This window comes from Cervus canadensis, chromosome 31 (assembly GCF_019320065.1).
Source record: "Cervus canadensis isolate Bull #8, Minnesota chromosome 31, ASM1932006v1, whole genome shotgun sequence".
Lineage (NCBI taxonomy): Eukaryota > Metazoa > Chordata > Mammalia > Artiodactyla > Cervidae > Cervus > Cervus canadensis.
In genome coordinates, this window is record NC_057416.1 from 15,649,828 (window position 1) to 15,677,383 (window position 27,556).

Consider the following 27,556-nt stretch of genomic DNA (forward strand, 5'->3'; position numbering starts at 1 on the left):
TATTCTAATTGAAACATATTAAAACTGACAAACTATTTTTAAGAAGAAAGAGACAGAAACAACATGGTGAGTGGTTTAAAGAAAATGAAAAGACTTGTGTGCAAGTAAAACCATCCTTACTTGAGAGGTAAAGCTGTTATAATGCAGGCAGTCAACAAGATTTCCCGTGCATTGTAAATACTGCTGCCGTGAATACTGGGGTGCATGTGTGTTTTTGAATTATGGTTTTCGCTCAATATATGCCCAGTAGTGGGGTTGCTGGGTCATATATTAATTCTACTTTTAGTTTTTTAAGGAACTTTCATACTGTTCTCCATAGTGGCTACACCAACTTATATTCCCACCAGCAGTGTAGGAGGGTAGTGTTTTCTCCACACCCTCTCCAGCATTTATTGTCTGTAGGTTTTTTGATAATAACCATTCGGCAACCCTCTCCAGCACTCTTGCCTGGAAAATCCCATGGACGGAGGCGCCTGGTGGGCTGCAGTCCATGGGGTCGCTAAGAATCAGTCATGACTGAGCAACTTCATTTTCACTTTTCACTTTCATGCATTGGAGAAGGAAATGGCAACCCACTCTAGTGTTCTTGCCGGAGAATCCCAGGGATGGGAGAGCCTGGTGGGCTGCCATCTATGGGGTGGCACAGAGTCGGTCACAACTGATGTGACTTAGCAGCAGCATTCTGACCAGTGTGACGTGATACCTCATTGTAGGTTTGATTTGCATTTCCAATTAAAAATAAAAGACTGTCTAAGCCTTGGGATCTATAAGCTCTGCCCTTTTCTAAGTGACGTGGGGCAAAGTCACTAAAATTTTTTTTTTAATTAATTTTTACTGGAGTATAGTTGTCTTACAATGTAGTGTTAGTTTCAACTGCCCAGCAAAGTGAATCAGCTATACGTATACAAACAAGCTTCTTTGAACCTTGTTTTCAATATACATTAAAACGGTGGGAAATATTACACGTGAGTGTACACAGACTGGGAGGCAGTTTACAGGTGTGTGGTTCTATGGTTTATCAATAGATATCTGCACTCCCATATTCCAGTGACTAAAAAACCTAAAGACATTGAAACACTGGCATCATGGTTATTAGTATTTTTAGACAACTAGCTATAGTATTATTGCCCCCTAACATTGCAATTTCTTGCTCTATTTCTGCAGCTCAATGACAGAAGTTCAGAATTATTCCTGGCACCTTCTTGGAAGTATTTCCGAGTATTACAAAGCAGAGACATCACATTGCTGACAAAGGTCCATCTAGTCAAAGCTATGGTTTTCCCAGTAGTCATGTACAGATGTGAGAGTTGAACCATAAAGGCTCAGCACCAAAGAATTGATGCTTGCAAACTGCAGTGTTGGAGAAGACTCTTGAGAGTCCCTTGGACTGCACGGAGATCCAACCAGTCCATCCTAAAGGAGATCAGTCCTGAATATTCATTGGAAGGACTGATGCTGAAGCTGAAACTCCAGTGCTTTGGCCACCTGATGTGAAGAACTTACTCACTGGAAAAGACCCTGATGCTAGGAAAGATTGAGGGCTGGAGGAGAAGTGGCTGACAGAGGGCAAGATGGTTTAATGGCATCACAGACTCAATGGACATGAGTTTGAGCAAACTTCTGGAGATAGTGACGGACAGGGAAGCTTGGTGTGCTGCAGTCCATGGGATCACAAAGAGTCAGACACGGCTGAGCAACTGAACAACAGTGAGTGGAAAATGCTCCAAGAAACTACCCATCCTCACCCCATAAGCCTTTTCTAGGAGAGCAGTACATGCCTACAGCTTTCTCATACTCACAATCTCCCAACCACACCTACTACCTTTGTGGTCCCTTGGGAAGGCTTTGCTTCTTGGACCATGGTAGATCCCCACCCCATTATTCACTTCACTCTTTGGCATACTATGGGATTCTGACGTAGTTCTTTTTCTACAACCCAGATTCCAGAAAATAGAGATTTTCCAAGGGCCATTTCTCTTAGCTCTTATTGCTGTGCATATTCCAAATAGCAAAATTATCTCTGTGCAAATATCAGACATCTTTCTGTGTGTGTATAGCACATTAGAAATGCAAACAGTGATTGGTCAGAGTTTTTAAAAGAGCAACTAATATGAAAACAAGTTATTAAAGGCTGGTCGGAATTATGAAAGAGACCTGCAGAGGAAATTCTAATTCAAGGGGCTGCTGAGCCTCTCCATTCTTAGAGCCCTGGAAATGCATGTGTTTTCTGATTCCTCTGAATACATCTGCCCTGCCACCTACCTGCACCCCACACTCTGAGCTTGACCAGCAGCTGCTGACTCAGTCCTCAACTGGCTGCATGTGGTGGCAGGAATGTTAATTATTGCCTATAATCTACACATTATCCCAGAGAAAATAACAAGGTAACTACCCATGTTTAAGAAATACATTTATGGAGGTGAGTGCTGCAGTCAAGGGAATGGGTGTTTTGCAGGCAAGTATTTAGGCAGGAATGTGAACCCTTCTCTCTCACTCCCCACACAGGCACCCGAGACAGAGGTTCATCAAGCCAGAGAATGTCAAGGCTATGTTCTCATGCTGAAGGGATCTTAGCAAGTATCTGTTCCTTTCCCAGGTAAGGAATCTGAGGCTTGAAAAGACTTAAGTCATTTATTCAGTTTAACAGCAAGAGTAAAAGTTTAATGGAGGAGCAAAAGAAAAGAAAAAAAAAAAAAAGCTCTGAAATTACCTTAAGGAAAGTTCTTCCTTAATATTATTAATTCATTTTAATACTCCATTGACATTAACTTATATTTGTCTTTTTCTCCCGTTTCTTTGGGATGCGACACAGGATAAGATTCCATTCCCTGTATCTTGCAGATGCTGAAATACAGCTCCCTGTGTGCATTCTCTGTTCTCAGGGATGGCTGATCCTATCCTTGTAGTCCTGAACTTTTTAAGCTTTCCTTAAGACATGGTAAATTAGGGGCCAAAAGGATCTCCTTCTCTATGACAGCAGCACTTTGGGGAGGCTGAACCTGTACCTCTGACTCAAGGCTGAGTTATTACAAGAAAACCAGAAAAGGAAGGAAGAAGATTTGCATTTCCCACTGTTGAAGACAGTTTGTCAGGATGAGAGGCAGACACAGCAACGTGTAGCGACTTGCTCTTCTATTTGACGACGGCGAGGGCGAGGGTTTACCGGTGCTGTCTTCAAGGCATGACCTGGAATACAGACTGACCCGGTGTTTCTGGAATGCAATTCTGTCTGAAAGGCCAAGAAAAGATGATAGGTTTTCAAGGCACATTTGGGTGTTCTCAGGCTCTCCTTCTATAACCCAAATGGAGATATTCCTGAAAAGCTGTCTACAGAGATAAAGAAATCTGGTTAAAATTCCATTATGTTTTTCTTTGGCTGGCACTGTATAATTGAAGATGTCTTCAGAACAGAAACAGATCGTTGCTTTGTGTGGGGGAAGATAAAAGCACACATCACATTGCAGAGAATAGAAACAGAACCTTGCCACTCCCCAGTTAAGGAATACGTCACTCTCACCTGCAGAGTTCCGACCTCCTTCATCAAATCAATTCTTCTGTTCTGCTGCCACCAGAGACATCTTCCTAAATTGATCTGATCTTGCATCAATTCTCAAAATACTTTGGGTTGCTTTTTTCTTATTAGAAAATTCAAATTTAGTTCTGTTATCTTATCTCCCTTCCCTTCCCTTAAAAATCTCTTTTCCCTAGTAAGTCTCATTCAAAAGAAAAACTATTTGTAATTTCATGGAGTGGGGGAGGGGAGGCGCAACACAATTTTTTTCTTTTGCCCAGACCGTTCTATCCATTCTTCAAAGTTCTTTCCATTTTCCAAGGTCGAGTTGATCTGCTAGACCTCTCAACAAATAGATCTCTACTCTTCTTGCATGAAATGCATGTGCCCATCAGTCTGGACCCTCTGCATGGGTGTGGGATACACGCAGTCACTCGGGGCCCCAAGCTCAGAAGGGCCAGTGCTTGGCTTCATACTCTGCTCTTGAAATTTGAACAAGGGCCCCTGCATTCTCATTTTGCTCTGGACTGGAAAGTCATACAACCAGCCTTCTTCCTGAACTCCTGAAGTTAATTTAACAATGCTGTGTTTCTGCTCTAACGGTTATCATCAACACTGTTGTTCTGATCCACTTTTGTGCGTATTTAACCCCACTAGAGAGGGAGCTCTGGAGAGTCAAAGATCTCCTTTGCTGTGTTCCCACAATACCTGGGAGAGCAGTTTCCACGGAGTGAAGACATTGATGAGAAGGCAAGAAGACTGCTTCGAACTCTTCAGGAAAGAATGAATCAAACCAACATCTACAGAGAATAGAGGTAAGAAGTTTTGCAAACTTAAATGCACCAATCACTGTGCTTTGTACTGTTAGAAGGAAACCCAATCTCATCCCTACAACATGAAGAATAGGTACTACTATGGCATGATTTCTCCAGATGAGGAAACCAGGGCTTAAAGAGGGAAGGAGGCAGAGGTCACATCAGAAGTGACAAAGGGACTTCCCTGGTGATTCAGTGGTTAAGACTCCACACTTCACTGCAGGGGACACGGGCTCCATCCCTGGTCCGAGACCTAAGATCTCACATGCTCTGTGGTATGGCCAAAAAAAAAAAAAAAAATTGGCCAGATCAAGAGAGTCAGATCTGGCGCATATAAAGTCAATGAGCCCATGTTCTTAACTCCTAGAGGACTGTGAAAGTTTCAAGCAATTAAAAAAAAAAATCTAAGTAATTTTTTCTAGAACCAAGGCCAAAGCAACAAAATTGGTCTCTCTAGTAGTCCCAGCCCTGAGTTTATAAAATCTGCCTACAGACTCACAGATTTAAGTTGTCAAATGAGTTTCTAGTAAGAAAACATTTTTTAGTTTACACAAACATTTTGCTATCTGCAGCCCCTCAGATGATTCCTTCAACACACACACTATCTTTGTAGTTTAACGTTGTTGTGTTAGTTGCTCAGTTGTGTCAGACTCTTTGCAACCCCGTGAACTGTAGCCTACCAGGCTCGTTTAGTCCATGGAATTCTCCAGGCAAGAATACTGGAGTGGTTGGCCATTCTCTTCTCAGGGAGTCTTCCTAAACCAGGGATGGAACCCAGGTCTCTTGCATTGCAGTTGGATTCTTTACTGTCTGAGGTACCAGCAAAGCCCACTTACCTTTTGTAATAAAATTCTATATGTAGAGAGAAAAAGTGTTTCAGAACACAGAAAATCTAAGGAGAAGTATTACAAAATCACCTGAGCAAGCAAATCCAGCGAGAAGTCAAACCCATGTCAGCTATCATACCAAGGAAGGCTATGATTTTCCAACGTGGCATCACAGGCATAACAAATTCAGGGGAACTGACTACTGAGGGTTAGTGTAAAAAGACATTTTACTGAGTTGAGTCAATTAGCAGTTTTAACTCACTGATTATTAAATTATGTTTCATGTAATAAACCAGGCCTTCTGTTTTGCCCCTTAATCCGAGTTTAAACCATGGATGAGATGCATATAGTGCCTTGAATGTATTACTTTAGGTAATATATTGTGGTAAAGAATGGTAAAGAATCTGCCTGCCAAGCGGGAGACCTGGTTTGATCCCGGGATCTGGACGATTCCTTGGAGAAGGAAATGGCAACCCCCTCCAGTATTTTTGCCTGGGAAATCCTGTGGACAGAGGGGCCTGGTGGGCTACAGTCCATGGGGTTGCAAAAGAGTTAGACACAACCTAGTGACCAAACTTATCCTGCTGTGTTTAAGAATTTGCATTAAACATATCAGGATATTTCCAAACACAATATACATATGCCATAGCTCTGGATATGTATTAATTTCTTTAGCACAAGGTTTTCAATAAAAACCTCACAGCATTTGTCTTCCCACTTTTAAGGTACTGAAACGTCAAAATCCTCAGTCTTTTTATAGCTGTTGTCCACCCCAATCTTTTTCAGTAAAAGATACAGATTTTGCTGCCTTATTCTGGAGGTACAATTATTACCATGTCCTTGAGCTTCCTGGGGCTTTGTTTTCAAAGTTACTGTTTTAATTCTTAAGTAAATTGGTTTTCTCCTCCAATATTATGCCAGTCTCCAAAAGGCATAATAAAAAGAAATAGAAGTTTGGCTTTCTACTTGAGCAGGAGTAAATACTATGCTAATATAGCATGCGTCCACTTTCATAATGTTGCTTTAAGCTATCCAGAGGCATCTTTATTCTCAATCCATGAATATCAAAGTTTGTTTTACAAAGTAATTTCTAAGTAACTCTAGAATACATGTATCATGTTCCCATTTGGTCCTTGTTGGATATCTTTTTAATTCTAATTTTGGAAACTTAAAATCATGTGTACAAAGACTGATTATGGGTCGACATGGTTCTTACATCATATAAATGCTGATTTTGTTTGCAGCAGAGAATTTACAAGCAGTATCAGATCTCTTTCTCACCCAAGTCTTGAGTCAGGATATTTATCGTTTTTCTAGCTAACTAATTATTTAGAAATAAAGACTTTTTTAACTACAAAAATGAAATTTACTGGACTTTCACTCAAGATAGTGAACAGGTCACAAGGCACCAGTGAAAACTGCCATATAAAGAACAACTGCAATTGTTGCATATATTTTGATTAATGCCAAACCAGTTGTGATCCAACCTATATTCACGTTTTAAGATGACAATAAAATGTCCAGAGATCTATTTCTCAATCAGTCATTGGGTAACTCACCTGTAACCCAGTCAATATGAGATCTGAAGGAAATCTGTTGTAGCAAATGAGGATAAAACCTGAGATTCTTTAGACCCAGAAATGAAGAAACAATAACAACAATTGTACATATATTGTAAAAACCATTCCAAGAAAGAAGAGAACTCACATTTTACTCAACATTCACCTACTATTCTTCTAGGTGCTGCAGACGTTAAATAATTTAACCTTCACAGAACTAATGAGCAGGAATTCTTTGTTTTCTTGGCAGATAAAGAAACTGAAGACAGTAAGTCTGGTTTATCTAATTCTAAAACTTAACTTTCTTTCACCACACAATGGCAAGGATCATTTTGATTTTAAAATTGCTTCAAGATTTTTGGCATGTTGATCTTTACCTTCATAAGTAAGTGGGAAAATGTGATATTCTGTACATGTTCATCCCCACATAACAGTTAATAAAAGGTTTTAATCTGTCTATGAATTCCTTAATGACAACATTTATAATAGTCTGGACGTAGGGAGGGATAACTCTTTGTAGCTCTCTGTGCAAAAATCCAGACAATGATTTCTCTTCCATTTCTAATTCTTCATCTATATGTTATATTTAAATTGAAGTCATCAGCAGATCATAGTGGAAATCAGTTTGTGCCACAGGGCAAAATCAATTGACCGTATTAGAAGAAAGGTTAATAGTCACCTTCACTAACCCCAGCTTTTGTACCAAGTTTATTATCACCCTTGAAATAGAACCTGCACGATCAATTTCAGATATCAGAGCATAACACACACTCTACAGGGAACCCATAAAAGAAGGCAGAGGAGGCAATAACTCCACAGTTAGGAAAAACCACGGTTTTGATCGTGCGTGGAAAACATCAAATTAAACCTGGTACTTGGTATTGACTCAGCATACCAGCTTCTCCCAGCGTTTCAGCTGAAGTTTAATCTTGGGCTAACTCCCCGGAATGAGGCCTCTGCTCCTGCGGCACCCTTGCTGGCAGTACAGAATTGAACAGGTGCCGACTTCAGGGGAGGCTTATGATTAGTTTCTTCAAATGTGCAAAAATAATGCATATAGGCGAGCACTCATCAACAGCTTATCATTCAAACAAAATCAAGAGGAATGAGGTTTTCAAAATTTCTCCTTTTCCTATGATTTGATCTCAGATTTGATGAAAAGTTAGTTTCAGAAGGACTTTTTTTTTCTCTGCCCCCAGCTTGGTCTTCAGTCCTCTGTCAAAGACTTGTTCTCATCCACTTCCTTATCCCTTTTATTTCTGCACAGTTCTGCGTTACTGAGGCCACAGAGGTCTGCTTTCATGACATCCAGACCAAGGCCGTGATAGACTTCTCTCTGTGTGCAGAAAGGTTGGCAGCAGAGAAGGTAATGTTGAAAGGGTCAAAGTGATCAGAGTGGGCTAGAGAAGGTGGCCAACTTACTTACCGCCACCAGACCTCAGGTGTACCCTGGAAATCCAGGAGATAATGTCATTGCACAGATGCCAAGAAATAGTGTGTTCTCATACCATTGAGGGGCATTATTTCCCCTTGTGGTTGGTGTCAAGAATGTTTATTTTAGGTGAATAGGGTTGACACATTCTACAGTATTTGAGGAAGGCAGTCTTGTTGAATGAATGGATAAGAAAGAGAGTGAATTCCACAGATAAAGGCAGACGTCTACAGAAAACACTGAGAGAGAATTTTCTATCACTCTATATATTTTAAAAGCTCAGCAAAACCTGAGCACCCAAACAGAGCTGCTATTTCCTAATTACTGTGTACTTGGCACCATGCCAGGTACTTTACAGGTCTGATTTATTTAAATGCCAACCACCATCCTGCTAAATATCTTCTGGTGGCCAGACTTGAAGATGATGATTCCCCCGTGATCCTCACCTCCTGGTATTTGCGCCTCTGTGTCTCCTCTTAGCATGAACAGGGCTGACCTGTGTAACTAATAGGATACTGCAGAAAGGATGGTGTGTAGCTTTCGAGGCTAGATGACACAAGCCACGTGGCTTCTGCCTTGCTCACTCTTGGGTCGCTCTGAGGGAAGCCAGCTCCATGTCATTAGGACACTCCAGGCAGTTCTGTGAAAAGGACCGCAAAAACTGAGGAACTGAGGCTTCCGATCAACAACCTGCATTATTTGCCAGCAATGCAGAAATAAACCCAGAAATAAAGCTTCAGCCCCAGTTAAGCCTCCGATGACTGCAGCTCTAGCCAGTTTCGTAAATGCAACTTCATGAGAGACCTTGGCTGGTACACCCTGGTGCTAGGGACCCAGCGAAGCCAATCCCAGATTCCTGGCACCTAAAAATTATATGAAATAATACACTTTTATTGTTTTTTATGGTTATAAGCCACTAAATTGGGGGGTCATTTATTATACAGAAGTAGATAACCAGTAAAACCTTTATTGCCCTCATTTTACAGATGAAGAAATGAAAACTATGAGAGCTAAAATTACAAAATACTAGTACTTCTCTTGTTTCAGCATATGCCAATAAAGACAGATCATAGAGACTGGATAAAGTATGACAAGGGAGCCAAAGAGGAGAGTAACCAGGAATGGACCAAGAGGCAAAGTTCACTTATTTATTCATTCATTCAACAAATAAATTCTTGAGAATCTACTGTGTGCCAGACACTGTTCTGAGCCATGAAGATTGTGCTGTGACCAACATCAAGGAAATCCCCTGCCCACCATTTTGAAGCTTACATTCTAGTGATGAGTGAGTATGTCAAAGGGTACACCAAAAGGTAAATCACGAGGCACAATAGAAGTGGAAAGAGAAGCAGGCCTAGGGGAGAACAAGACCATGAGAAAGGCAGGCTGCCATTGTTTCCTTTCTGCGTTGTGGATTCTTATGACAAAGTCCTTCATTTCCCAACCCAGGGATCAAACCCAGGTCTCCCACGTTGCAGGTGGATTCTTTCCTGTCTGAGGCACCAGGGAAGCCCCTTATCTGAGGTGGCCTGAGTGTACTGCTCTGCTCTGTGACATGACACATGTTAGACGTGGGTCATTTTTCTCTTTCGTGTACTCATGTATCCCATGTGTCTAGAGCTGAGCCTGGCACATAATAGGCGTTTAGTAAATTTGCAATGATTTAATGCCTTAGAAGAATAAAATTTTTAGGGAATTTAGTTGCCTAAGAAGCTGTTTTAGGTTGAGCATGTTATTTAAGACAGAGTGAATTCTGCCAGTGTAACTTCTCTTCCATTTTCAATAGAACAAAACTCATTGCGCAATAAATATGATTTTCCTCTCAGTAGCCATGCCAGAAATTAATTTGAGTGTGCAAGATCTTACAATCTAAACCTGATACAAGGAAACACGCAGTTGGGATCCTAGGATCCTCCTAGAATCAAAATACAATTCCTCAGAATGTGAGTCTGCACTTAGAGGTGAACCAGGATGTGTGGTGTATGCCTCCTTTGAAAGGACACAGAGGACGCAGACTTTGCATGCAGGAGTAACCGCAGCCTTCTTAGAATTAGGCATCATGGGGTTAGAGTTCCAGGCTTCAGTCCTGGAAACATGGGAGTGGATTTCACAACAGAAACTGGAAGGCGAATCCTTGGAAATCAGGATGAAAAAGCTCTCCTTCCCTTAGATGGATTCAGAAACCTGATTAGGTGTGTGGGCGTGTGCTCATAAGTGGGTTTGTATGTGTACAAATGTGATTATATGCCTTTGTTTTTTGGAAGAGAGGTGGCTGGTGAACACCTTATTAGAACAAGCAGGTGGATAAAGTGTGACACAGTAGCCAAGGCAAAAACCAGGGAAGTGAAGCAGAAGAGCTTAGACTTAATTTTGCGGGTTTAACACATGACTTGTTTTGTTTAGAGATATTTATGAATTTGCCTGTGCATTTATTATACAAAGTGGTAATTACTTGCATACATAGGTTATATGGTGCTCAAATATGCATGGTTTATACATATTCAAATATGTCAAATCTTTGAGTGAAAATACTGGACTACTAAATGTTTATACTTCTAATTGTATTAGAGTGGGGTGTATCTGTGTCTATTTGTGGTTGGCAGAACAATGGCCTCTAAAAAAAATGCCCCTGTCCTAATACTTGGAACTTTTGCATATGTTAAATTACTTGGTAAATGGGAATTAAGGTAGCAGATGAAATCATATTTGCTAATCTGCTGGTTTTGAGGTAGATTATCCTGGATTGTCCATTTGGGCTCAGTGTAATCACCAAGGTCCATAATGCAGAGGAAGGCAGAAGAGTCAGTGCCAGAGGAATAGGCTATGAGTGGACTGGCCATTGCTTGTTCTGTAGATGGAAGGGAGCCAAGCTCTAAGGGCAGCTTGCAGAAGCTGGAAAAGGCAAGGAGACAGATTCTCCTTCAGAGAGGAGCGAAATCTTTCCAACACTTTGTCTCTAGCCCAGAAAGACCATTTCAGAACTTCTGACCTCCAGAATTCTTAAGATAATACATTATTTGTATGCAGTGAACCACCAAGCTTGTGGTAACTTTCTATAGTAGCAATGGAAAAGTAACTCAGTGCTATATGCATTTGTAAGTTTTATGAAAACACACAATTTCAAAAAGTGAAAGATTCAGAAGTTGCTTTGGCTTATAGGCTGAAAAGTTCCATCTGGAAGTCAGATCCCAGGAACAGTCCTTTTACTCCAATCAGCGTCATAATCAATAATAGTTACGCTATCTCTTGTGTACTTGTTGACGCCTTGCAAAGTTGCACATCACGCCATGTATTTCCTAAACAGCAGCATTTAGAGCAGTCGTTTCCATTTAAATGCTACTTTCTACAACCATTTGTTTCTTTTTTCTTTCTTTAATGCATTTTAATTAAAGGTAAGAAGAGAATAAAAAAAGATGAGAGAACTAAGTCAGCTGCAGTGTGTAGGTGTAAGATATTGCAGCCCTAAGCCTTCTGCTCAGTTTGAAGGTAGAAACACAGTGATTATAGATACATTTCTAAATGAAATTCTACATAAATCCTAGCTTTGAACATGAGACTTTATGGAAGGCAAAACCGACACTGCGTCTTTGTGAATGCACACTGATTTTTTTATGCCTAATTAATTCTAATGATGGAAATCTATGTTGCAAGTGCTCATTCAACAGAAAGGTATTTTAAAAAATATAAATAATTGCACAAATAATTGTTGGGTAAATCCTTACCATTACTAATAACAGTGCCAATTTCGAACATAGTACTTTAGCATACAGAATTACTTGCCCTTGCCAGGCAGTAAGAAAAATTGCAAAATCAAACAGTCAATGTGAGAATTTAAAGCCATACAAAGGAGAGTTAATTTAAATATGGCTTCCTTCAGGGACTCTGCTGTATTTAGACCAGTTGAGATGTGCTTAAAAAAAGGAAACTCACTTTAACATCAGCATAAGTAAAACAAGTCTGCCTCAAAAACATTCTACTGTGAGAGGTCTGTGGGTCGCCCACTGTCTTCAGTAGGTTGTGGTGTCTCATCACCATTTAGATGATCACAAGTGATACTGGAATCTGTTAAAATGTATCACTAGTAAAATGTAGAAGTCAATAGCAAAATTAGAACAAACAATATTGCTTCCTACATTGTCAAACTAACAGAAAAGACTATAGGAATCTCAGTCACTGCTGGTGTATTACTGTCATTCATTATTAATAGTAATAATTTTCTTGCCTTCTAACTAGTAGCTGGTTTTGTATTTTAAAACAAAATAAGCCCCATGGCTCTCTATCTACTCCGTATTCAAATCTACTGTTTCCTGATGTTCTATCCTCTTTCTATTGTAAATTCTACTTAAGCCTTTCAGGATCTTTATGGAAATTAATATCTTACCAGATAGAGTTGAGGGAGTTATTTTTATTTATACAATAAATTTGTACACATGCAAAGCTAGAACAAACGTACTCATTTCAGTTAAATTATTTAACAGTCAAAGGGGAGTTAATACGTGAACTTAATATTAAGAATGAAACTATTTCTAGTGAGAGAAACTTGAATTTCATTCCTGCTCCACTCCTATGTAGTCTTGTGGTCTAAGACAAGTTACTTATTGTATTTGAACCTCAGGGTTTTTGTTGCTGTTGTTAAAAAAAATTAAAATCTTCCCCTATCTTGTTGTATTAAGTATGTTCATCTAAATTAGGTACACTATATTGCCTATCTAAAATATCCTACCTCTGACCCCCTTCTTTCCCACTGGAATGCTGATTTGGTTCAGGTACTTTGATCTTAGGGTACAGAGGTATGTTCAAGAAGTAGGCATAACCTCCACTGGACAATGAGATAAGACAGGAAGACTTCTAGGGCCTCCCTGCAAAGACAGAAGGGAGGCGAGGAGACTCTTCCATTCTGTCACCTGCTTTGTACCTTTGCGCACTATTGCATGGAAATATGGTACTTAGGGTTGCTCCCCCATCTAGTGACAGACCAGGCAATGTCCTCAAGGCTGCTGGACTGATGGGACAATCCAGAGCACCCCAGTGCCAGGCTGAGCCCATACCGTCTTACAGGCCTGCCTCACACTGACTAAGGCGCATCTCGTTTCTCTTAGAAATGAGAGAAACACCAAGTCACCTTCAGGCCCAGCAACAGAGGTAGGGAATGTAAGGTCACATGAGCTGTCGAGTCCCTCCTATCCCCTGGCTGGCTCTGAACAAAACCAGAAATAGAAAAGACAGGACTTACTCACTGTCACATAGTATCTCATCATCATGTCATCTATTTTGGAACATTTCAATTCTTTGTCAGATTTTCCAAATGTTTATCTTTTTTGGGTTTTTCCCATCCACATTTTTAGAATTTTTCTATTTTTTGGTGGAAGTCTATTTTTGAAAAAAAGCACATCTTTGATTACCTTGGATAATTAGAAATTAAAAAAATATTGAAAAGAAATTACAGTGTACCGAAGAACAGGCAAAGACTGGGACAGTTGTTAAATATTATGATGATAGGTAGTATTATGATTTTGTTAGGTGATGTTATGAGGGAACAATATTAGATCCTATTATTTTGCAAATGGGAAATTTGCTCACAGTTACAGATGAGTAAGAAGTGAAGTTAGGATATACCTTCGTTCTGCCCTTTTCTGTATTGTACAACTCTGTATAGGTCGATACTTACCACATTGGGTGGAAGATAGAAAAAGTAAAAACAGAGAAAGGGGGAAAAAAACCTACAGTTTAAATTCAATCAAATATCTGATTTTTAATCAAAGAGATTCAAAAGAGGTCAAGAACAGAGTATCACTGGATTGCTGCCAAAGTAACTGATCCTATATTTTTTATTCTTCTTAAGCCTGTGCATTTTAAACACTCAGTGAAAGAGAAGTTTAGTGATATACTGGCATGAAAACAAAAAATATTCCAGATCTAATATATTTACCTTTAGATAGAAAATATGGGCAACAATTATTGGCTTCATGTCTACTATGAAACAGATATATTGTTAGACAAGAGGATAAAGATACGGTGCTTGCCTTTACTTGAGTATATCATGTCCCTACATTGTGAAGTATAATTTTTCACAGTATTTTGAAACAGGTGAAATAGGTATTAACACCGGAAAATATATGGGATCAATTCTCACTTGGTAACACTGACAATTAAGGCATGAGATAATTAATGATTTTAGAAGAATAATCAATGTTTAGTTTTAAAGGATTTTCGAATAAAGACTATTTTAGGCTTTAAAAATTATTGTTTAAATTTTTAAAATTAAATGTGAACAGTGTGCTTATGCTTGTAGTTTTAGGATTATATGATTTTTGAATAGCCCTAATAACCAAAAATCAATCTCAGCTGATTTTAAATATTTGTCATAGTTTTTAAAGCAGTCAGTCATTTCATGACTTCATAAAATGGAAGTCATCAGTTTTCAGTAGCATGGTTTCAGGGATGCAGTGTACATCTAAATTGCATTCACCCATGATTTACTATGTAAGTTTGATTAACTTAAGTGTGTGGTACATTCTTTTTGTTAAAGTAAATGCAACAAATTAGTGTTCTAAATAGAAAGGGAAATAGAATTAGGGGAAGCCACCCAAATATCTGAGGTTATCTGGGCTGTTTTTAAATGCTTTTTTCTTCTGTTTAAGTGAAATCTCATTTCTATAATTGAATTTAAAAAGGATGTACCTAAATAATTAAATTTCCCCCAGTTTGTATGTTCCTTTAGTAACATCTAAATGTTATAGTGTTTTATATATATCTATATCTATATATATATAGATATAACATCTAAATGTTATAGTGTTTTATATATATATATATATATATATATATACATATATAGTCAATGGGTGGTGTGAAAGTCTTTTAGAGCAAGTAAGATTTATGCGTTAATCCCCTCCCTCATCCCATAAGATTTTGTTGCCATAATATGGAAGCAGAATTTCAGATTGCTCAAATTTTTTTATACTGCACTTTTTCTACTTCTGGAGGATGAACTTGCATCATTTTTCTTTGTATTTTATGAACTCTGAACAGTTTAAATGTCAAACAGATCCTTTATAATCAGAAAAAAACTTCTTCAGTTTTGAAAATCATCATTTTATTATTAAAAACTTACCAGAGTGATGTAGAACACTTATCATTTTAATGTGGAGACACATTATTCATTGAGGATGACTTGTTAGGGAAAATTAAGTCCGTGATCCTCTAGGGTTAACCACAGTGGTGTACTGGGTGGATAAGTGGATAAGCTCACACACCCTTGCATGGAAACTCTCCAGCTCTGCCATCTGTTATCTGTTTTACCTGGGGCAAAACAGATACTCAGGGCTTTTTCTCCTTAGCTTCCTCTTCTGTAAATGATTATAAAAAGAGTAGCTTCTTGGTAGAGTTGGTGTGAGGATTCAGTGCATTAATCTATGCAAAGCCCTTAGAACGGAACCGGACATTGTATCATGCTTTTTCAGTGTCATGATGAGCCATAATAGAGGATGAGGCTTCTCGGTGGCGCAGTGGTAAAGAATCCACTTGCAATGCAGGAGACACGGGTTCAATTCCTGGTCAGGAAGACCCCCTGGAGAAGGGAATGGCAACTTATTCCAGTACTCTTGCTTGGGAAATCCCATGGACAGAGGATCCAGGTGGGCTACAATCCATGGGGTTGCAAAAGCGTCAGACACAACTTAGTGACTAAACAACAACAATAGACTATGAAACAGTCTTGAAAAATTAAGTCCAAAAAAAGGTTATTATGGAAATATTAAGAATAATTGAAAACATTCTGTGGCATTTTCTCAGGCCCTCTTTTCTGTGGGATCACACAGCTCCAGAAGAGAGGGCAATTGAGTGTTTGCCCTAAGGATGAAGATGGATAATGCCAATGGTCCATGAGCACCAGAAACATGCAGATAACTTAGGGGAAAGGAAATGCAAATGGCCAATTAACAATGAAAAGCCTTCAACCTTAATAATAACCAAGGAACTGCAAGTTAAAATAAGGACAAGATATGATTCACTTATCAAATTAGCAAAGATTATCAAATAACATCTAAAATTCAAGGTTTCAAGGGTAGGAAGCACATTTTTATACTCCACTGATGGAAGAAGTTAATCAGCCCTTTGAGACCTATTTAGCAATATACTGCTAAATAGGCTTCCCTGGTGGCTTATATGGTAAAGAATCCGCCTGCAGTGAAGGAGACCTGGGTTCGATCCCTGTGTTGGGAAGTTCCCCTGGAGAAGGGAATGATTACCCACTCCACTATTCTTGCCTGGAGAATCCCATGGACAGAGGAGCCTGGCTGGCTATAGCCCATGGGGTTGCATGGAGTCGGACAGGACTGAGCAACTAACACTAGAAATATACAGGGGAAACATTTAAATGCTCATAACCTGTGAATTAACAGTGCTCTTTCTGGGGACTTAACCTAAGGAAATAAGAAAGACAGTCACACCAGCAATACTTACAACACTAAAAACTTGAAATAATCTAAATTTCTAACAAGATGTGATTAGTTTAATAAATTGCAGTACAACCACATGATGAATATGGTAGACTGATTATGGTGATTTTCATAAGTAGTTTGTAAAGGCTAAAATCAGGCCAGGAGTGCTACTTAATCAATACTGATTAAGTTCTCTCTAGGTGCAGGGGACTCCATGGTTGTTGCCTCCTGGGTTTACTTGCCCTGTTCATTATTCATGCTGCCCCTAGTTAACTAGTACCTTTGAGTCGTAAAACTGAGCATGATCTACTCAATCCTTTTTCCCTTTGGGTATCTGGCTGCTGGAAGACTTCTGTTTTCTTGTTTCTCCCCAGGAGCAGAGTCTTTCTCCAGAGCCCTGTTCTTTCCAGCCACATGAAAAAGACTGTTTTATCCAGTGATGCCCAAGACAGGGTTCTCAGTCTGCCTACCTCTGTGATTCAGTTCAAAAGATTATGTGGCTATCATACCAAGCCACATACCAAAGCTCAGCTTTATTAATAAAAAGGTATGTTGATTTCCCATCTTCCAGTCCTATTTCCTATCTTTTTCAAAACTTCGTGGGGAAGAAAAGTGTTATCTTCCAGGGGACTCTCCACACTCTACTATATTGAAATTACATAACGACTTCCTTCAAATGTAGAAATTATTTTAAATCAACAAACACTTTTTAATGTCGTGGTTTCTGTGGATGAGGAAAGTGAAAGCGAAAGTGAAGTCGCTCAGTCATGCCCAGCTCTTTGTGACCGTAGCTCACCAGGCTCCTCTGGCTATGGGATTTTCCAGGCAAGAATACTGGGGTGGGTTGTCATTTCCTTCTCCAGGGGATCTTCCTGACTCAGGGATTGAACTCAGATCTCCTGCATTGCAGGCAGACTCTACCATCTCAGCCACCAGGGAATCCCCGTGGATGAGGAATCCAGTCACATTTAATCTGAATGCCATTGCAACAAGGTCTCTCAAAAGGTTGCAGTCCACTTGGACTGCGACTGTGGTCTTATGTGATGCAACAGGGGAGAATTCACTTTCAAGCTCATTCATGTTGTCATCAGAATTCAGTATATTGCTGGCTGTGGGCAAGAGGTCTCCCTCAGCTTCTTGTCACAAGGAACCTCACCTAGAACAGATCACATGTGGCAGGCAGCTGGCTTCACTCAGAGTTTAAGGAGAGAGCAAGAGAGTGGTCCCAGACAGAAGCTATAGTCTCTTTGTAACCAGTTCTCAGAAGTGGATTCTGATTACTTTTTGCTATATTCTTTTCTCTGGCAGTGAGTCGCTAGTCACTTCTCTAGCATTGAGTCATGGTCCACACTCAAAGCTAGGAGATTACACAGGATGCAAATACCTGGAGGCTAGGATCACTGCAGACCATTTTAGAGGCTTTCCACGCCCCAAACTAACATTCACATACCACCAGCCAAGCACAGAATTTTCTTGCTTAATCTTTGTAACAGCACAACGAGGCAGTTATGTGATTAGCCTGTTTTTAAAACCAGGAAGCTGAGGCTCAAAGATGTTAAGTATGTGACTTAAGAGCTCACATTTCAGTAAGTGGCAGATCAGGGATTGGAACTGTGGTTGTCTACTTTGAGATTGTGTTCATTTAACTACTTAGAAACTATTAAAGACAAACAAACTGCAGGCATAGGAGTACATTTCATGTTCTTATTTATGTTAAAAAAAACACAGAAAATGGTGGAAGAAAACATGTTAAAATGTTTTTAAAAAGCCATTTAACTTTTGGGTGAAGGGATTATGGGTGGCTATTTTTTAATGTCAATATTTATTTTCCAATGCTTATACAGCCCTTTAATTTATCTAATGTGGGGGAAAAGCCATGAAAAAAGCCAAAAGCTATCTCTGTTCTAGGGGGGTTTGCATTGAGGCACTAAGGGTGAAGCAGAGGGATGGGCCATCCTGAACACAGGTAATAAAGGGTGCACTGTCTGTAGAGAATTTAAAAAAACAAACAGCCCACCGAAAGTCAATCATTTTTAACATCACTCAATTCTGAACAATTTCAGTGATACTCTTTCTTCCTGGAGCATACTGCTGCCACCATCACTTCCCCCTTACCCATTCGATTAATCTGGGGATAAAGAAAATAAACACATACACACAATTAGGTCAGATAGAGGTAAGTTTTACAAAAAATAAAGCAGGGCCTAAGGAGAGAGCAGATGATGGGAAAGGGTACTTTTTAGCAAAGGCAATCAATGAAGACCTTCTCCAAAGGTAATAATATATGGAGACCTCAATAAGTTGAGGGATTATGCAATGTTTTTATAATCAGAGAAATAGAGAAAACACTGGCTGCTGCTGTTCAGTCACTAAGTCGTGTCTGACTCTTTGTGACTGCACCATGCCAGACTTCCCCGTCCTTCAGTGTCTCCTGGACTTTGCTCAGATTCACGTCCATTGAGTTGGTGATGCCATCCAACCATCTCATTGTCTGTCACCCTCTTCTTCTGTCCTCAGTCTTTCTCAGCATCAGGGTCTTTTCCAATGAGTCGGCTCTTTGCATCAGGTGGCCAAAGCATTGGAGCTTCAGCTTCAGCATCAGTCCTTTAATGAATATCAGGGTTGATTTCCTTTAGGATTGATTTTGCTGTCCTACAATCTGTGGAAATTTACTATTCATTCATTTCTACACTTAGTCCTTTAATCATTTCAGGTAATTCATTTTTACTGAGTGCCTACTATGTGGGAAGAACTCTGCTAGACAATGGGAATCTAAGAGTGAGTAAAACAAATATGGTTTCTTCGCCCACTAGTTTTGGAATAGAGTGGGGAGCACAGTTCACCAGTGGGTGACTGAGAGATAGCCACTGATGAATGAACACCAAAAAAAAAAAAAAAATGTCCTTTTCGTCATAGGGGACTGGAATGCAAAAATAGGAAGTCAAGAGATACCTGGAGTAACAGGCAAATTTGGCCATGGAGTGCAAAATGAAGCAGGACAAAGGCTAAAAGAGTTTTGTCAAGAGAACACACCAGTCATAGCAAACACCCTCTTCCAACAACACAAGAGAAGACTCTACACATGGACATCACCAGATGGTCAATACCAAAATCAGATTGCTTGTATTCTTTGCATCCAAAGATGGAGAAGCTCTATACAGTCAGCAAAAACAAGACCGGGAGATGACTCTGGCTCAGATCATGAACTCCTTATTGCAAAATTCAGACTTAAATTGAAGAAAGTGGGGAAAACCACTAGACCATTCATATAGGACCTAAATCAAATCCCTTATGATTATACAGTGGAAGTGACAAATAGATTCAAGGGATTAGATCTGATAGATGGAGTGCCTGAAGAACTATGGACAGAGGTTCATGACATTGTACAGGAGGCAGTGATCAAGACCATCCCCAAGAAAAAGAAATGCAACAAGGCAAAATGGCTGTCTGAGGAGGCCCTACAGATAACTGAGAAAGGAAGAGATGGTAAAGGCAATGGAGAAAAGGAAAGATATACCCACCTGAATGCAGAGTTCCAAAGAATAGCAAGGAGAGATAAGAAAGCCTTCCTCAGTGATCAGTGGGAAGAAATAGAGGAAAACAATAGAATGGGAAAGACTAGAGATCTCTTCAAGAAAATTAGAGATACCAAGGGAACATTTCACGCAAAGATGGGCACATTAAAAGATAGAAATGGTATGGACCTAACAGAAGCAGAAGATATTAAGAAGAGGTGGCAACAATATACAGAAGACTTATATAAAAAAGGAGAGTGAAAAAAAAACAAAAAAACAAGAGTGAAAAAGTTGTCTTAAAGCTCAACATTCAGAAAACTAAGATCATGGCATCCAGTCCCATCACTTCATGGCAAATAGATGGGGAAACAGTACAGTGACTGACTTTATTTTTGGGGGCTCCAAAATCACTGCAGATGGTGATTGCAGCCATGAAATTAAAAGACACTTACTCCTTGGAAGGAAAATTATGACAAACCTAGACAGCATATTAAAAAGAAGAGACATTACTTTGCCAACAAAGGTCTGTCTAGTCAAGGCTATGGTTTTTCCATATAGTAGTCATATATGGATATGAGAGTGGGACCATAAAGAAAATTGAGTGCCGAAGAATTGATGCTTTTGAACTGTGGTGTTAGAGAAGACTCTTGAATATCCCTTGGACTGCAAGGATAGCAAAACTGTCAATCCTAAAGGAAATCAGTCCTGAATATTCATTGGAAGGACTGACGCTGAAGCTGAAGTTCCAGTAATTTGGCTACCTGATCCGAAGAGCCAACTCATTGGAAAAGACCCCAGTGCTGGGAAAGAGTGAAGGCAGGAGGAAAAGGGGATGACAGAGGATGAGATGGCTGGATGGCATCACCAACTCGATGGACATGAGTTTGAGTAGGCTCCAGGAGTTGGTGATGGACAGGGAGGCCTGGCGTGCTGAGGTACATGGGGTCACAAAGATTCAGACATGACTGAGTGACTGGACTGAACTGAACTGAACTGAACCATGTGTTTCTTGACTTTTGTATTCTAGTCCCCTATAATAAAAAGGACATCTTTTGGGGGTGTTAGTTCTAGAATGTCTTGAAGTTCTAGAAGATCTCACTTTTTAAAACACTGTTATATAATTTCAGTATTTTTATCCCCACGACAAGCTGGTGAAGTTGTCAGGACAAACATTGATCAATTCCCGTGACTTATCTATGGCAACACAGTGTCAGTCATACTATTTCAGTTCAGTTCAGTTGCTCAGTTGTGTCTGACTCTTTGCTGCCCTATGGACTGCAGCATGCCATGCAGCATGGACCTCCCTGTCCCTCACCAATTCCCAGAGCTTACTCAAACTCATGTCCATTGAGTTGGTGATGCCATCAAACCATCTCTTCCTCTGTCGTCGCCTTCTCCTCCTGCCTTCAATCTTTCCCAGCATCAGGGTCTTTTCAAATGAGTCAGCTCTTCACATCAGGTGGCCAAAGTATTGGGGTTTCAGCTTCAGCATCAGTCCTTCCAATGAATATTCAGGACTGATTTCCTCTAGGATGGTCTGGTTGGATCTCCTTGCAGTCCAAGGGACTCTCAAAAGTCTCCTCCAACACCACAGTTCAAAAGCATCAATACTTTGCTACTCAGTTTTGTTTATGGTCCAACTCTCACATCCATACATGACTACTGGAAAAACCATAGCTTTGACTAGATGGACTTTGGTCGTCAAAGGTAATGTCTCTTCTTTTTAATATGTTGTCTAGGTTGGTTACAGCTTTTCTTCCAAGGAGCAAGTGTCTTTTAATTTCATGGCTGCAGTCACCATCTGCAGTGATTTTGGAGCCCCCTGCCCCCCAAAATAAAGTCTGTCACTGTTTTCATTGTTTCCCCATCTATTTGCCATGAAGTGATGGAACTGGATGCCAATGTCTTAGTTTTCTAAATGTTGAGTTTTAAGCCACTTTTTTCACTCTCCTCTTTCACTTTCATCTAGAGGCTCTTTAGCTCTTCTTCGCTTTCTGCCATCATGCTATTTAGAAAGTATCAAGAGACCAAGATCTCCTGACTATGGTGCCAGTGCATTATTTATATCACACTACATCTCCCTAGTCTCCTAAATCCACTAGGTGTAATGATGGAGTTCATAGCTTAAAAAAAGAGTTGAAGACAGTGAAAATACACCAAAGGCAAGATTTGGCTCTCTTACATCTTGAGACCCAGTCAGATGTTTTCTTTACAGTCGTGGAAAGGAAATTAAATATAATATACAAAGTATGCTCATAAAGTACACTTGCAATGTCTTTTACATGAATTGAAGCACACTGTAAATAGCTGTCTGCTCTTGAACTTTTTTTCACTGGTCTGCCTTCTAAGTACAGTTCCCCTAAACCAGCTCTGTTCATGGAATTCACTAGACAGCAAGGAAATCAAACCAGTCAGTCTTAAAGTAATCAACACTGAATATTCATTGGAAGGATTGATGCTAAAGCTGAAAGCCCAATACTTTAGCCACCTGATGCGAAGAGTTGACTCATTGGATAAGACCCTGATGCTGGGAAAGATTGAAATCAGGAGGAAATGGGGATGACGGAGGATGAGATGGTTGGATGGCATCACCAACTCGATGGACATGTGTTTGAGCAAACTCCTGGAGATGGTGAAGGACAGGGAAGCCTGGTGTACTGTAGTCCATGGGGTTGCAAAGAGTCAGACACGACTGAGTGACTGAATGACAACAAAGCGGCTGTGGATGTCAGAGCTTCTGGAATTCTGATACCTTCTGGCTCTGAATAGACCTCTGAGCCCTGCCATGCCTCTTGATCAGTAATATGAGCAGCACAGTTTAGACAGCATCTGCAGTTTGATGAAATTATGTGTATTTTTACTAGATGAGTATGTAAGAATATTCTGGAGAAAAAAGTGCCAAGCTATATGGAGGCAAGAACACAAAAATAAATATTAGCGCCTACTGAATTCCTACTATTTTCTGTTTTTAACAGGTTGAGATGGTCTCATCCCAGTGCTTTTATTTTTTAATACTTAGTCAAGAACACAGCACTAATTCTATTATCAAATACACACTGTGGTTGATCCATATGTGTAGATCTGGATTTCTTTGGAAGAGCAGGTAGTCTTTTTCCAGCAGATAACGAGTGTCCTAGAAGATAACTGCTCTTGTTTCCAGCTCACCACTTTGCTCAAAGACACATTGAGAAGCCAACCAGTTCTTCCCCATCCTCTTCTCCAGTCCTGCTGACCTGTGCTATGTTCTCTTTTCATTCTTGGTATTTGTAAATCCGTTTTGCTCTTCTTGAAAATCACTTCCTCTCTGCTCTGGCCTTCAAAACCCGTCTTGACCACCATTAATCTGCTTAACTCCAGTTTACCCCTCAGGTCTTTCCCCAGGAAGGTTCCTCTGACCACATCTCCTCCCAACTCCAAGGCAGCATGCAGAGTCTCCCGTGCCTTTCCATAGCGCTCTCTGTCTTCCTTCCATCCCCGTAGCTGGAAGTCAAAGTACTAAGAAGTTCTTAACAAAAATTATCTCAGGCTGTGTTCAATGTCCAGGGCCTAGAACAGTACCATTTAGCCTTTGAATCAGGACTGTTGTTGGGCCTTGGACTATTGTTTGTTCCATCTCACACTAATTGCATTTCCCTTTAAGATGAACTAATAGTATCTACTTTTGAAGGCCCTGTAAGAGTTAGATAGTGCTCATAAAACACCAACTTTTCATCATTTCATTTGGAAATTATTTTACTTAAACCAGTGGTTCTCAACCAGGACAGGGGCCTTTGGGCTGTGCCTGGAGATGTTTCTGATGGTGACAGTGGGGGAGTATTGGTATCAAGTGAGTGAAGGCCAGGATGCTATTGAATATCCCACAATGCACAGGACACTGGCTCACAACAAAAGACGTTAATTGTGACCCAAAGTGTTAATAGCGTAGAGTTTGAGGAACCCTGCTTTAAGACTGTTCTGAGCCTTCTTTTTTAATGTGAGCCCATCATTTTTTCTTTGCCACAACTCACCAGCTCTTTATGGCATGCACTGGCCTTATTTCACATTGCACCTACAAGGCTCGCCAGGGTAACAGGCCAGGTGTGGTTGGCAGTGAGATTTAGTGCATAAGACTAATGCACTTTGAGGCTGTAGATTCAGGTTTTTTTCTTTTTTTTTTTAATGGATGGAGTAATTGTTAAACATGACTATTCTAAAATAATCACATACAAAATGTTCCTGAAATTGATTGAAATAAACAGATGTTCTGTAAGAGTTGAGTTAAATCCTTTTCAGTTACCTTGGATTGGGTAGGAAACAGAAGCAGCAGAAATAATAAGATTCACTTTACACCTTCTTTCTATGCAGGCTGTAGGGTGGGGATTTACTTCTGACTGCTATTGCTGTGCTAAATTTCCCAAACAAGCATGAGGAGGGCTTCTCAAAGCGCTTGAAAAATATATTTTATTTGACTCCGTTGTATAAGGAATGCTGCTAACCCTTGTGCACTGGCGGATAGGTCACTCTGTAGTAGATATGTTTGAATCCTGCCTTTAAAAGGTTTGGCTCCTAATCATCTTGCAGTGATTTTACAGTTATTCTTGATTTTTTTTTTTCTGTTCTACTCTATGAATTGTATAGAACCTCTTTTTTTTTTTTTTTTTTTAAACAGAAGGCAGCATTCTACCGTTGAAGGTTGCTTATTCCATTTCCGTGTCCTACTTAAGATTCTCTTGCTACCATTTTTCTCTCCCCATGCTGATTCTTTTTTCTTCTATTAATACAACTAAATATCTTACAAGTGAATGTCTGGTAGTTCAAAGCAGGTTGAGTGTTTACCTGATGCCAAAACTACTGGTGGTTTGGTTAATTCCACCAGACCACTCTAGTATCTGAGTGTTCTTATTATAATTAATTTAAATGACTAGCCATATCGGTCAAAACAACAGCTTTATTAGCCAGTGCATATCGAGGAATAAATGAGATATAAATCTTGGAATCTGGATTATGTGCCCTCTTTCACATTTATAATTAATGGTTTTCAAATTTAAATAATGAAAAGTAGGGAGAAAACTAGGATAAGGGAAAATTCAATTATAAAGCCTATATGAGACACAGCTCTATTGATTCAGCAGTGCATCGCTGTGTACGAAGGAACTGGTTCTTTCTGCCTCTCCTCTTTGCCTTCTATTATGTTATACTTGCATAAGACTGGTTGCCTCCATGACAGCAAAATGCTGAAGCCCAGGCTTTTATGGGTACATCACACAGACAGACTAGAAGAGGAAATATTTCTCTTGAAAGCTCTAAAAGAATAAGATTCCTGCCTCAGAAATTCCAGCCAAACTCCCCGTGTGTCTTTTTGGCCCTAAAATATATCCTGTGCCCTTTTCTAAAGCAAGGTCTGATCAGGGTAATGTCAGAACTTTTTGACTTAAACCTGGGTAACAGAATCCGTTTTAAGAACAAGAGGATGGTATTACCCTGATTGACTCCATCAGTCAGTTCCCCTGGAAGTAGGAGTGTATTATCTTTATCTGTGTTCTATGACCATTGCCTATTTTGTGTGTCTATCTAACTACCTAGAGTGTGAATTCATTAGATCAGGGTTCCTGACTTATTCCTCTTTATATTTCCAGATCGTAGTTCACATCCTTTTGCATCATAGACATTCCAAAGGTTTGATCATCGTGAACAAAATAGCAGTTTCCAATGTAACCTGCTATTAGGGTTCTCTCTTTTCATCGACTCCAAGATCACTCACTTGGCACCTACATGATACCAGGTGTATGGAGGTCCCCTGGGAATAAATAGATGATCAACGACCCAGCCTCTGATCTTAAGGAACATACAGTCTTAAAGAGAAAAAAAAAAGATAAGTATATAAACAATTTCAATTAAATGCAACTGCGCCACTGCAGAGTGGAGCAGGGCTCACAGTCCAGGCTCCCTTGAGCTTGCTAGGCTTCCCTGGAGCTGAGGAGGCAGCCCTGAGGAAGTCACATTTGAATCTTGATCTGGGATATTTATGGAATTTCTCCAGGAGCAGAGGGGCTGGAGGAGGTGCAGGAGGAAGGATGGTTCACTTTGAGAAAGGATATGACAAGACCTGTTATGATGCTTATGAACTTTACAAAACCTCCCTGGAGCTGGTGAAGTATTACCTATGTTAGATGGGAATGGCCAGTTGCTTTAATGAGGAGCTCACACCTCAGGGTGTATCCAGTTGATGGGGAAGATCATTCTTCAGAAGCATCTCCTACAAGTGTTTCAGCTTGGTTATTTCCCATCAATAGCTGAGGGACTTGTTGTTGTTCAGTCACTGAGACGTGTCTGAATTGTTGCCACCTCATGAACTTCAGCACGCCAGGCTCCTCTGTTCTCCACTGTCATTTGAGTTCAGTTCAGTCCAGTCACCCAGTCACACCTGACTCTTTGCAACCCCATGGACTGTGGCACGCCAGGCTTTTCTGTCCATCACCAACTCCTGGAGTTTACTCAAACTCATGTCCATTGAGTCGGTAATGCACTGTCTCCTGAAGTTTCCTCAAATTGATGTCCATTGAGTGATGGTGATGCCATCCAACCATCTCATCCTCTGTCACCGCTTCGCCTTCTGCCCTCCATCTTTCCCAGCATCAGGGTCTTTTCCAGTGAGTCAGCTCTTTGCATCAAGTGGCCAGTGTTGGAACTTCAGCATCCATCCTTCCAGTGAATATTCAGGGCTGATCTCCTTGCAGTCCATGGATGGGACTCTTAAGAGTCTTCTCCATCACCACAATTTGAAAGCATCAATTCTTCAGCATTCAGCCTTCTTTATGGTTCAACTCTCACATCTGTACATGACTACTGGAGAAACCACAGCCTAGACTATATGGACATTTGTGGGCAAAGTGATGTCTCTGCTTTTCAATACACTGTCTAGGTTGATCATAGCTTTTCTTCCAAGGAGCAAGCATCTTTTCATTTCATGGTTACAGTCATTATTATTTAGCATAATTAACCTTAGAAATGAGTTTTCATTGGAAAAATTTGAGATGTGCAGGATAACATAGTGGGTGTTAGAAACTTGCATGGGTGACCTTAGTGGTATTCAGGAGTGAATGGGCAGAAGTGTGCTGGAGACATTCCCATCCTTGTAAGAACACAGTGTAGGTGTGATTCAGTCCACATTACCTTTTCCTTTAAGGATGATGCTTGAGGCCTGACTCATTAATGGTTCTGTGTTGGACTATTACTTAATAGGATATGAACTTTAATATGAACTGGCTCTTACCTCTAACACAGAGTGACCTTTAAGTAGGCGCTTTCCTGGCAGTGAACGTTTCATGGACAGAACAGTGACACCAAGCAGGACAGGAAGCTGGGAATTAGCTTACACAATGCATAGTAAGGATAGTTTTGAACCTGTTATCTGTCACTCACCTAACTCTATCTATTGACAACAATAAGAGCCCCAACATATTTTTTGTGAGCCAGT

General features: G+C 40.1%; 2 long non-coding RNA genes across 2 annotated transcripts in view; both read left to right on the forward strand.

Annotated features, from left to right (window-relative positions):
* The window catches only part of LOC122432570, a 69,074-nt gene extending 67,757 nt beyond the window's left edge, over window positions 1-1,317 (forward strand). Inside the window, exon 4 of the long non-coding RNA XR_006266880.1 lies at window positions 1,165-1,317. This is a non-coding gene — a long non-coding RNA (uncharacterized LOC122432570). The remainder of the gene's footprint in view (window positions 1-1,164) is intronic.
* Window positions 1,318-1,655: 338 nt separating this feature from the next.
* Window positions 1,656-27,556, forward strand: part of LOC122432516 — a 110,724-nt gene continuing 84,823 nt past the window's right edge. Inside the window, exons 1-6 of the long non-coding RNA XR_006266852.1 lie at window positions 1,656-1,707; window positions 2,506-2,596; window positions 4,169-4,326; window positions 7,980-8,078; window positions 9,192-9,429; window positions 16,960-17,132. This is a non-coding gene — a long non-coding RNA (uncharacterized LOC122432516). The remainder of the gene's footprint in view (window positions 1,708-2,505; window positions 2,597-4,168; window positions 4,327-7,979; window positions 8,079-9,191; window positions 9,430-16,959; window positions 17,133-27,556) is intronic.